This window comes from Colius striatus, chromosome 13 (genome assembly GCF_028858725.1).
Source record: "Colius striatus isolate bColStr4 chromosome 13, bColStr4.1.hap1, whole genome shotgun sequence".
Taxonomy (NCBI): Eukaryota; Metazoa; Chordata; class Aves; order Coliiformes; family Coliidae; genus Colius; species Colius striatus.
The window spans coordinates 12,211,814-12,224,180 of record NC_084771.1 but is presented as its reverse complement, the minus strand read 5'-3'; positions in this window follow the sequence as shown (position 1 = coordinate 12,224,180).

The window sequence follows — 12,367 nt, the reverse complement described above, 5'->3', positions numbered from 1 at the left end:
CTGCATTGATTCCAGCAGGATTTGGGCACTAGTAGCACTGGATACATTTTGTAGATCTTTATTTGTAGTGCTTCCTTCACCCAGTGATTCTTCAGGTTAGGTCTGTGTAGGTGTTACTGACTGCAGCAACCTTTTCACAGTCACACTGAGCTGATTCAGCACCTATTTCCTAAATCAAAGATGCTGAACTGTTAAATAGAACTTTGTTGTTTGGTCAGGCTTGAAATCTGCATCTCCCTCCACAGTCTGTCAGATATATGTTCTCACACTGTGTCTGCCTTCAGTGTCCTTACAGACCTGTCCTACATCTTGCTGCCTTCAGCTGCTGATTTTGCTGGTAGCCTTTTAACTTTCCTCTCTGACTGAGGTATGGCTGTCTACAACAGTGGTGGATGTAACTCCAGTGCCCCAGGCTTCCAGCATCACTGTTCTGATCCTCTTAGTTTGTGGAAACTCTGGGAGACTTTTAATTGAACTCCTCATCCATGGTTTCATGGAAGTCCCCTGTTCCCTGGTGCTGTCTTCAGACACATTAATCAGTTATGCTGAGTGGCTCCAAGTGTCACTCAAGTGGCTGTTGGAACCCTTTCAAGGATAGGTTGTAAGTTGAGTGTTGCAATGGCTTTAGTAGACCTGTTTGCAAAATATATATATTTGTGAGTTTAATTAGGTAGGCCTCATTAATAATGGGAATCTCATGCTAAAAATATTCTGATTATATAGCCAAAGAGTAGATTATAACAGGAATATCACAGCTACAACACATTGCCTTCAGAACTGAGCGATGCACAACTTGGCACAGTAGCTCATAGCTACTAGTAAGGGGCAATATCACAAGAATTAGAACATGTTCACTTTTCTGGAATTCACAAGTGATTGTTAGAGGTTTGACTTTGTGTCAACATAATTTTCATAGTGGGGGAGTGGAACAACCAGGCTGTACAAGGAACTTCTTTAGGGGTTTTTTTTAGCTAACATTTAAATGTAACAAACTTACTGGAATACTTGTATTTTTCAGCAACTCAATAAACATCTATCTTTGGAGTATTAGAGTTGTGGCTTTATTCTAAGTATTTCATTACCAGAATGCATACAACTCATCATGTGTATATGCAGATAGATGCAGGGTGTGGGCTCCCTACATCAATAATCACAAGTTGGAGAAATGAGAAATGATTTACCCAAAGGAAACCATGTGTCCTGCTGTGTTGGCTGCTCCCACAGGGCTTCTGCTTATATACCTGATTCTGTTGCCACGTCCATGGTGATGAACAGTCTCTGCTACTATAATACCTAGGAGGATGAAAAAAGAAGTTCCTACCTAGGAATGCATCTCTGGGACTCTAGATGGTCGCCTCCAGCCTGGCACACAGCTATGAAAGCTCATACTGGCCTGGTGACTGCAGGAGGCCACCACTTTCTGCATCTTCATCTCGATACTGTTCCATCTCTCTTGGACACGGCATTGCATCCTCTCGATGTAAGAAAGTCTACTGAAGGTGGTTGTTGGAAGTCTTTGGGCTCACTGCTATGGTAAGTTTAAGGTGCAAACCTTCCAGGGAACCATCTCCCTCTCATCCTCTCAGAGGAGATGGCCCCAGTGGCAATGTGAGTTGTCTCATCCAGTGGCAGATCCCTGTTCTTATCTTCCATAAAGCTATTAGAACTGCATTTCATTTCCTGCTCTTCAGCATTTCAAAGAGGTTCATTGCCTTGTTTCCTAATGCATTTAGAGACATTTTTCTGCTCCAAAGTTAGCACTGGGATTTTTTTCTTTAAGTCCTTATGCAGCCTGAGTGAGAAACACTGATAGCTTAAGTGTAAATGTTAATTTATGTTAGAATATGACATTCAGGATAGACAGGTAGGAATTCATGAGCTGATGAGGCATCGTTCATCTCAGCAACTTGCTTTTGATCTACAGAATCTCCTGATTTCCTGTAATCAGAACAAAGAGGGGAAAAAAGTATTAAGCAGCAGCAAGTACTGTTCTTCCTGGCCCATGCTTCCAAGTGCATAAGCTTCTGAAAAGTACTTGTTAAGACAAACCCTCCCACGCTCCATGTATTGTCCAGGCCCTAAGGAGCTTGAGCCAAAGAAGGGATCATCCCTGAAACCTTTCCACAATAGCATTTAGAAATGGGTGATACTGAATTTAGTCACAAGAAATGTTTCTGTTAAAGCTGTTCTCCACTAATCGGTGAGTGATGTGTCTCGCTTGTATATTCCACTGTGTACTGACACGGTAGGTTCAGTCTGTTCTTTCTGCAGTGAGACTTTTATACAGTGATGAAACTGGGGTACTTCTGCCAACAGTGATCATTCTGTGATTTATTTTCTTTTGGCTCAGGCAGCATAAACTACTGTTTCCCGGGAACATCAGTTAAATGATGCTGATACTGTTTCTGGTGAAGTTGCAGGGGAATTGTCTGTTTCCTTCCTCCTGTCTTTGCAAACAGGATTACAAGAGAGGAGCAGTAGTAAATGGAATTAATACACTTGGAGCTCCCTGATCAAGCATCATACTCACTGTTGTTACTCTTCTGTAAGCAGTCCTAGACTTGCCTGTTTATCTGTGATTGTAGTCTTGCCTCTCTATGGCATCATCAAGTCTTGTGTTTACTTTGGAACTTCAAAACTCCCTCTGCCAGCTTTAACTTCTGCTAGTGGCTTCTAAACAGCCCCATTACCCAGGCTCTGCTTGGCATCTGCTTTTTGATAACTTGCATTAACGTTTGGTTCAAAGTTCTTCCACTGCAAAGTCTGAGAGTTCCATTTGATGCGTAAATTGAAACCACAAACCATGTCATGCTTAGGAAAAATGTACTTGATTCTTTCAGGATTTATGGGCCCCTAAATTGGTATTTCATTTGATTTGCTGAGATTATTTGTCTTTTCAGATATCAACAAACAACATGAAAATCTGGTGTAGCTAAAAGCAAACTCAGAGTTGCCATAGTGTGCTTAGAGCACAGCAGATCTTACCACTTCTATCCTGCAGATACTACTCCAAGAGAAAGAAACCTCTCCCTCTGCTTTATCTCACTTGGACTTTTATAGAGGTCGAGAAAGCCTCGTGCACAGAAGGTTCAAGTCAGTTTCTCTAAATAGTTTGTTTTTTAAAACCTAAATGTATTGTTGTCTTCTTAAAAGCTGCAACAAAGTAAAGTCTAAATTGACAGATTTACTCTGCACACCAGAATTGGTAAAAACATGCAGGTGTTTCTTCTGATTGGCCATAATCTGACAAGATGGCAACTGGATTTTTCCTGTCGTTGCTGCTGAGTGCAGGTCATGCTCTGCCTGGGGACACTGGACTCCAGGGGCCTGGCTCTGCAGTCAGATCTCCAGCTCTACAGAGCATTCTGCCCTGTGTCACTTTTTCAGGGTGTTTGTTTGATGCCACTGAAGCTGTTACCCCCTGGCAAGCTTACAAATATGAGAAATACGCAAAGGAAGTGGAACCAATATGCAGTTAAAAATAAGCATCTGAGTAGGAGTCAGGGCCACCTAAAGAGGGTTCAGTTCTCCATCAGCTTCCAGCAGCGTTGCCGAGTCACTAAAGTCACAGCATCCCTTCTCTCCAAACTAAGAGAACTCTGTACCTGCCTCCTCTATAACCCAATATGTAGGGCTTGGTCAAGGATTAGAACATGTCTTGTCTAAATTCTAATGACTGTTAACATGTTTGACCCATCTCTGCCCAGGAGGTTGGAGCAGGTGATCTGAGGTCCCTCCTGGCTCTGACTCTGCTCAGGCTGGCAGGCATTCTTGTGCTGCAGCTATGAGCATCCTGCTTTGCAAGACCTGCTACATGCTGCCCTTCTTGCTGGCTCATGGGCTCCCAAGGACGGTGTCTGAGGAACAGCTGGCTGGCCAGCAGACCTTAGACAGCCATGGAGAGTAGCCTGTGCCAAATCCCATGACTTTTTTGGGAGGTAAATGGATGGGGAGCACACAGGTGCTCCTGTCAGCTGGCAGAACAGAGGGTGGAATGTTTCTTCACAAGTGAGGATGCTCTGACATTTCCAAACTGAACAATTGGATTGATAGGAAAGTGTGTATCTCTTGCTGGTTAATCTGACAGGTATGCTGTGGTTTTGATGGACCAAAAGAGTACGAAGACATTTTTCTTCTGCCTCATACCACACTCATAGTTTTGGGTTGACTGTTCATGTGTTGTGAGGCCATGAAAAGCACTTGCAAAAGCGGCTGCTGGGGGACAGAAAGTGTTTAGTGTGTAGGAGACAAATTTCAAACCAAAAGAAGGCATTTGAAATTGGGCTGTCAGGAATGTTTAAGGGTGGGGAGCATATTTACTTGCCCTTGTTTTTTTTTCTTCCACAGTGGAAAGAAGACAGTGGGTAACTTGTATTCTACTGAGCAGCCCTTCCTGGTGGGGAGGAAGTTCTGACCTTTGACGAATGTTTTTTGTTCCCAAGACAATTGCAAACAGAGAACCCAAAAGTATGGGAAAATTTGTTTTATAGTTTATATTCTCAGACTATAAAATACAGATGCAATGAGGGACAGATGCTATGGACTGGAAGACAAGCTAAGACAGCTTCCCTTTGTGTGCCTTAATTTGCTTCCTCAGGAGGAACCTCCCTGTTGTGCTGAGCAGCCCCATCTCTCGTCCTCCAGCACACCCACCCCTTCCAGCATCCTCAGTGGGCTTCCCTTTCCCACAGCTGCCCTCTGCCCAGGGCAGGTGGGCACCAGGCTGACCCTGCAGCTCTTGGCCCAGCACAGAGACAGCAATAACCTTTGCCCAATACTACCCACAGCCCCGGCCTCTGTAAGTAAAGACGACATCCTGGGGCAGTGAAGATTTGATCACTTCAACAGTGGAATGTCTGTGAAGACCTTTCCTGCTCACCCTGTTCCTGACCATACAGGGGTTTTATTCAAACCCTGTTCATTTAAATACAGTTTAGTTGATAATGAGCCATGTCATGTAATGGTTTGGACTGAGCCAATACATGGATCGAGACACTTTGCCTCTTGAGGGACTTGGTGGGAAGGATGACTTCACTAGGAAAGCATCAGAGGGTGCCTCAGTTACTGCAGCACATTCCCAGGGGTTTTCTGCAGAGGCAGTTGGTGCAAGGCTGGAAGATGTTTCTGAAGAAGGTAACTCTTCAAGATTCAGAGTTATAATTGCATTAGAAGTGTAAAGTCACTCCTCAGTCAAGTTATGAGGAATTTAGGAGAGCGTATCTGTTTTTTAGGATAGTGCAGATTGCTGCACTGGCAGGTTTCAACCTGTCTCTTACAAAAGCAGGCAAACTACTGAGATCCTTTCATTAAAAGGATTACTTTTCTTTCCTCTGTTAAGAGATGTTTTCATTTACCTGAAATCCATCTTGTAAGTGGCAGTTGAATAACACATCGATGAAGGATTTATTAGTATATTCCTTCAAGGCTTTTGATCTCTTTCTTTTTCCTGGTGTACATCTTTAGAGTATTAGTCAAATGGACGAGGTCCACACATGATGTAGGGCAAGCCTCAGTGAAAAGTCAGAAGTGAGAACAAGGAGGAAATTGTTTGACGTGATCCTACACACCCACAAGCACCTGTACCCTTAGGAGCTGTGCATTTCTCAAGCATCAGACTCAAGGCGTTGGGTGTTAGCTGATATTTTTGTGTGCAACGTGTCCAAATAGTCTTTAAACACGTTGAGCCTTGCCTGGGGCAGATGCTTGTTCTTTCCTACCAGTAACTGATCTGCTGTTTAATAAGCTTGGGTTTATTTTGGGAGGTGGCAGTGCCTCTAACAGTGCCTGAGCATGAGAAATGCAGTAGGAGGGCTGTGTTGTTTTGATTAAGAACCACGCTCTCGCTTGGTTTTCCTTGTTTTGCACATGGGCATAATCATTATCAAAACAAAAGTGGCAATCTACCTCACTGAGGGTAAACTCTGCATTTCCTGCACAGCGTGGCAAGGTGAGGACTTGGCGAGGTGCTGTGCTCTGATCTCTGATGAGAGCTGGAAGGGGGAGGCTTTCCAAAGCCCTGGCTTGCAGCATCCCCGTGAGCTGAGATGACACACAGAGCAGTTCAGGCACCAATACCTGATAGCTGTGTGCTTAAAGACCCAAATCTGCACCCGGCTTTAGGGGCATAGGGCCTTTATTCTGGCAAACCATGGGCGTTGGGTCACACTTGACTTAGTTGCAGGAGTCCCTTGTAAGAGGTGGCTCATTGGATGTTACAAGCTCAAGCATTTCTTAGCTTCTAGGGCTTTGCAGTAGTGTCTACAAGGACTGAACCAAGAAATCATTGCTTTTTATAGCCCTTTAGTAGTGCCTCCATTCATCTTTTCACTGAACTGCTACCAGCACATTCTCCAAGACATCATATTTTTGGCTCTGGCAGTTCAGCCCTCCTTTATCCAGGCTGACCCAAACATTGATGATTTATGTCCAGATTGTTTTATCTCCTTATATCTTTTTTTTTTACCTCAAGGTAAAAGGCTGTAGTTGGTGCAAATGTTGCTCTGCGAGCTTCTCCCAAGGGCAAACCCAACACAGCTCCTCTTGGAAAGGATCAGGAGGAGACTGGTGTGGGAATGACCCACCCAGGGCTCTGGCTCTGGCAACTTGCCATGCTTTCGAGGTCTTTGAGCTGTGTTATCTTGAGGCCTGGTCACATGGACCTACTTCTTTATCAGTGTTATCAAGTGTTGATAAATTATCTGGCAAAAGCTTCTATCCCAAACATCCCAGGGACACTTCTGACCAGAATCACTCTCTACCACTACTAGGGTGGCAGGGGACAGCTCTCAAAGCAGGGCTCTACCTTTCCGAGCACAGCTGAGCTGGATTAGCCAGACCACCATGCCAAGAGGCTCTGGGTATCCTGTCCTCACCCTCCTCTTCAGGACATCATTCTGCAGCAGCTGCTGCAGGAAGGTTCCTGCACAGCAATGCTTTGCAGAGAGCAGAGCTGCAAAGCAGCTCATCAGTATCCCCTGGATTACTGCTTCTCAACTTTTCTTTTCACTGTTACCTAATGTGTGATTGCTTCTGGGCTTGTACAGGGATTTTGACATTGCCAAAAAAGGCTGATCTACCCCTTCTCCCAGTCCAATTTATCATTGCAGGACAAACTTGTGTAAGAGCACCTACAAGCCAGATGATACTGCTGAAATCTAACCTCTTGCTGATTTCAACAACCCAGAGATCTCACTTGATGCTGGGGAAGGCCAACCAGCTGTACCTGCAGCTCTCTGGTGAGCGCTGCTGCCAGCAATTCTGCCCTCAGCACTGTTAATTTTATAGCAGAACTGCTAGCATCTTCTCTCAGGACCTGAAGTCTGATTGCTCAGTGAATCAACTGCGTCCCACCAGTGTCCCTTCTGCCTGTAACTGCTTGGGGCATTGCTTCCCATCTGCTCATTCCCATCTGTAAGCAGCAGCCCAGCCGATCAGGACCTTAGTCTAAACATATTTCCTGGGAAATAACCACAGTGAAGCTATTCTTGATGAGAAGAAGCCTCATGTAGTTTGAAAGGGCCCAGGGGAAGCAGAGACCAGAATTCCCCATTGGATAAAAAGTTAAAGTGTTTTACTTTCGTACAATAACACTTGTTATTGTTTTTGTTGGGGGGTTTTTTTCCCCCACAAATGAAGGGCTCCAGCTGTCCTCTGCATGCAGACTTCCCTGCCTGTAGCTGAGATGCTGAGCTCAGGGTGTGCAGCAGTCAGTGTGTTGCAGGTGACAGGGGCTGGGAGTCCTGCAGCCTCAGAGCAGCAGCATTTCCGAGCTTTTTCCCATCCTCTCACCTCCGAGCCCCTGCCCAGAGCCCCCGAGCCTCTCTGTGTGCTGGCCTGCAGCCAGGCAGGGCTCTGTCAGAAGTTAGCTGGAATTGTGTGTTTCCACAAAGCACATTAACCAGGGTTTTCTGCTCCAATTGCATCGTGAGGAAAATCCCTGAGCCGCGGGTGTGGGGCTGTTTACCGTATCCCATGCTGCGATGGGCTCGCTCTGCTGTCTGGGAGGGGTTGTGGCTGAGACGCCTGCCCTGGGCAGTGAGCAATGCTCTCATCTGCCCCTTTTCTTCACGTGCATTCTGTACACAAAGCACAGGCTGGCTGTTTAAATGCAGCTGCTTGACACTTCCTCTCTAGGAACACATGCAGGACTTTTCCTTCCTTTTTGCTCTCCAGTTTGCTTTTTCCAGAGCTGGTGAATACTCTCTGCGGGTGCATTACCTGGCTCAGAGGAGAACCCTGACACCTTATGGTAAGCAGCGACTCTGTGATCAGCATTAACTCTCAGCAACTCCCTCTCTGCTGCTTTCAGCCAAATAGGGGCTGGCAGAATGTCTCTGCTTCATATTCTGATTTGTATTCTGTTGTGTGTGTTCTTTAAACTCGATGTAGCTGTTGCTGTGTGATGCAGAACACGGACCGATGCATCACCAGCTTTTCTGTTTGAGTTTCCCAGTGCTGCTTGCTTTCTCAGTGATGCTGATGCTTGTGCTCTTGAAATAACTTTGGCTGCATCTGCTCAGAGTTCAAGGTGAGGTTTGAATTGCAGGTTTTCAGACAGGCACCTTGATACATTTTTAGTGTTTTGGTGTGCTTACAGCACTTGCTTGAACAGATACATGTTCAAATGTGTCCCTTGCAAGCCAGTCCTGGCTGTTCTGAAATCCATCTTTAGTCATCCTAATTTAAGTGTTTTCTCCTCGTTTTCCTTTTATGGGAAGATTTAAATAGCTTTTAGTATAATGAACAGTCTTTAGGCTTATCCTGAGTCAGCAGATAGCACTGAGGAGCTGACTGCTCCTGGCCAAGCAGTTATCTGGAGTTAAAGCTTGCTGTCTTGGGGAGATGTCAAACAATTTGCATCTAAAAAGGACAAATCTATTCAGCAAGAGTTTTTTTGGGAGGTAGAGGGGGGAGAATGTTGCCTCTCAGCTTGTTCACCATCCAGCCAGACTTTGTAACTTCAGTCAAACATTTCAGGAAGCATATTTCAGCACCAGTAAGGTCTTTAGATGAGACATAAAGGCTTGGGCTGCAGTTTTTTATTGGTGATCCCCTGCAAGGGCACCCTGAGCTCAGCAGAAGCACCTGCTCCCAGGGCAAATGCTATTTTATGTCCCATGAGGATGAGGTTGCCCTGCTCAGTGTTCAAGGACTATGTGATATGATCTGGACCTTGCCTCTTCTCCTGTGTTTGCCAGCTGCTCGGGCCTTGACCCTGTGCTCATCCCTCTGGATCTGGCTGCCAGATCCTGCCCATGGCATCAGGGGCAGGGCTGGGCTGTGGCTACCCAGTGCCTCTGGGTCCAACCAGCCACATTGTTCCAGGGGAAGGGTCACTTCTCGTGTCCAGCCTCCTGTGTGCCAGGGACTCAGCAGTGGCTGAGGGGGTGACAGCTGCTCCTCCACTGGAGACAAAAATGGAGTGAGTGGGACTTGCCAGATGCCCCAGCACCACAAGTCAGGGTGTTCAGCTGCACAGAGTACCTGCCTTTAACACTTGCTACTCCCATTGCCCTGTGATTTCACCAGAAGGGTCTCTGCCAACATCTCTGTAACCTCTCCAGCCCAACACACTGGATGGAATTGTAAGGAGAAGGAAAGGGAAAATCATTGTTTGTCTCAAGGGCTCGGAGAGAGGCTTGTGGAGGAAAATTCCATTTTAAAGAATGAAGCAAGGAAGCAAAAGCCATGAGGTTATTTGTGTTTTAAGACAATCTGAGAGCTGAGGTGGAGCCCCAGCCTGGTGCTGGCAGGGGCAGCTGGTCTCTGCATGTTGGGCACACTGCTTTGCCTGTTGCATCTCCTTCCATCCCCGCTCTCAGGGCTGAACTGCACTGTGCTGCACTACTACCAGGCTTGTTCTCCCAGTTACCATGAGAGCACCTCATGTGAAATGCCTCTGCTTTCATAACAACTCTCTAGACCTTTTTTATCTGTCTGTTTAACTCAAGAGACACCTGAAGATGAGATTGGCAGTAACTACTGCTGTCCTGTGAAACTTGATTTGCTAATTAGGAAGAATAAAACCTCACAGGCAGAACTCAAATCTACTTTTGGGGGGGAAATGCTACTGGGAAAAAACTTGTCAGGGGGTGGTGGGGAATGGAAGGCAGGTACAACGCCCCAGGGTAGGGTCCCACTGGAGGGAGGCCAGGCCAAGGCCAGGGCGTTTGTCATGGCAAAGGGCTGCCCATGGCCCTGGCAGGGCTCAGCCATCCCAGCAGCACAGCCCTGAGGATGAGGCAGGCTGAGATTTTTTTTCCCCTCTCATATTTCACCCTGGAGTGGCTGTTGCAAGCCTGGCTGCTGCCTGTCACATCCCTCTGCTGACAAAACCGCTTGTATGGAAACGCAGCAGGCCCAGCACCACGCTGCATGCTCGGGTGTCAGCAGCACTTGGCAGCCAGCCTGGGAGGCTGCTTTGCTCCCCCCTCACTCACTGCAGCTCGAGCTGGGCTCAGGATTGCACAAAGATTTAAGTACCATGTCAGGTAAACTTGTTTTTGCAGCCAGGCTCAAAGCCACGTGATGGAAAGACTTTGGTTTTCCCTCTGAGGGCTTCTGGGCTGGCTGGGTGACCCATGTACCCACCTGTGGGACCTGGTGGATTTGGGAAGAGGAAGGAAGTTGTTTTGTAATGACTTATGAGCAACTACATGGTCACAGCCCAGTGCCCAGGAGGCTGCAGCAGGCTCTGGCTGACCTGCAGGACAGGCAGGGGAGCACTGTGGGGATGGGAGTGATTTATCTTTGGCCTCTTCAGGTTGCCTGCTCCAGACAGACTCATAGGATTGGATGGGTACCAGGTGCTATTTCTGTCTGTGCTTGTCTGAGGAGCAGAAAGCGTCCCTGGAGCAGCCCAGGGCTTCCCAGCAAGGAGCCAGCAGCTCCTGCCACCGCCAGGCAGCACAGGGCTGGGTCTGCAGGTGAGAGGAACGGGGTAAATGGCACCTTCCTGGGGACCAGGGATGCACAGCTCTTCCCTGTGAACTCTGCATCCTCTGGCAGAGCCTGCCATAGCTGCAGGTCCCAGCTGTACCCAGTGCTCACGGTGCTGAGACCAGCCAGGTCTGCCAAGGACAGCCGTGTCATGGAGCTGTCTGCACGTGTCTGTACATTGGCTCTTTGTTTCCCCAGCTCTTGCTGGGATCTGGGTCAGAGCTTTTCTCTTCTGGAGATAACTTGTGGCTTTTACATTTCTGTCTGCTTGTGTTCATGGCCAGTGGTTGCTCTGCCAGCTTTCTGTCTGTAGTGCCCTGGTGTGTTCAGTGGCAGAATTTGGGCTTCAGCTTGCCAGGCCATGCATCTGAATCCCCTCCAGCATCTCATGGGCCTCCCTGTGCACCCACAGCCCCTGGAGCTCACCCTCCCTGCTGACTGGTTCCCAGATGCAGATCCTCACATTGCTAAATTTTCTCTAACTCCTCAGCTTGCCTTAGATGTTTTTCCTACAAAGTTTATAGATGCTGTGGTGAGCTGGGGTAGAACCTGGCCACTCATTTATTAAAAGCAGCTACTCAGCCACAATAAGAATGCAATTATTCTCCCTGGCTCTGCTAAACCCCCAGCCAGAGCCCAGCAGCATGGGAGGGAGAGTCGCAGTAATTTCCCCTGTGGACTAAGGGCACGTGCAGGCTGTATAGGAAATGTCTGGAGGAGCAGAAACTCAGTGCAACAACTCAGTGCAATGTGAAGACAGGAGCCAGCAAGCTGTGGGGCAGGGAGTGCTCCCAAGGCAGGAGACACAAACACTTGTTTGTTGCAGTGACAGGAAGCTGCAATATTGGGATGAGTAAGAGGTGCCTCATGCAGAGAGGAACCTGTGGCTCAGTAAGCTGGAAGGCAGAGGGAGTGTGTGATGTTTGACTGGACAGGACAGAACTTTCTGGGAGCAGAATTGATTACAGAAGGTGCCAGCTCCATGGCAGCTGCCTTGTTGGCTTACACAACACAGACACATTCAAACAGCAGCTGTCCCTACTTTGAGATGTCATCTAAGCCAGGATGAGCCCTCAACAGCAGCCATCAGCAAAGAAACAGGGAAAAATGAGATCTCCACTCATCACAAGAATAAATATTGACACTGGGCATTGCTAGAGAGTCTGGATTCCTTCCATCATTTCCTGAAGTCCCATGGAAGCCGTAAGTGTTTAATTTGTTAATGCAAAGAAGGGAATTTTCTTGCAACACTCTGCCGTGACTGCCCTGTCCTCTTCCTGGCACGTCTCCTCATGGTGACAGCCCCTCTTCAGTGCAGTTCATAACACTGTGCTGGAGGCCACAGGTCTGCTTGGAAGTGCTGAGTCTCTCCCAGCACCTTAGAAAGAGCCTCTTCACTACAAGTTGTATGAAAGGGACTGACTTCTCC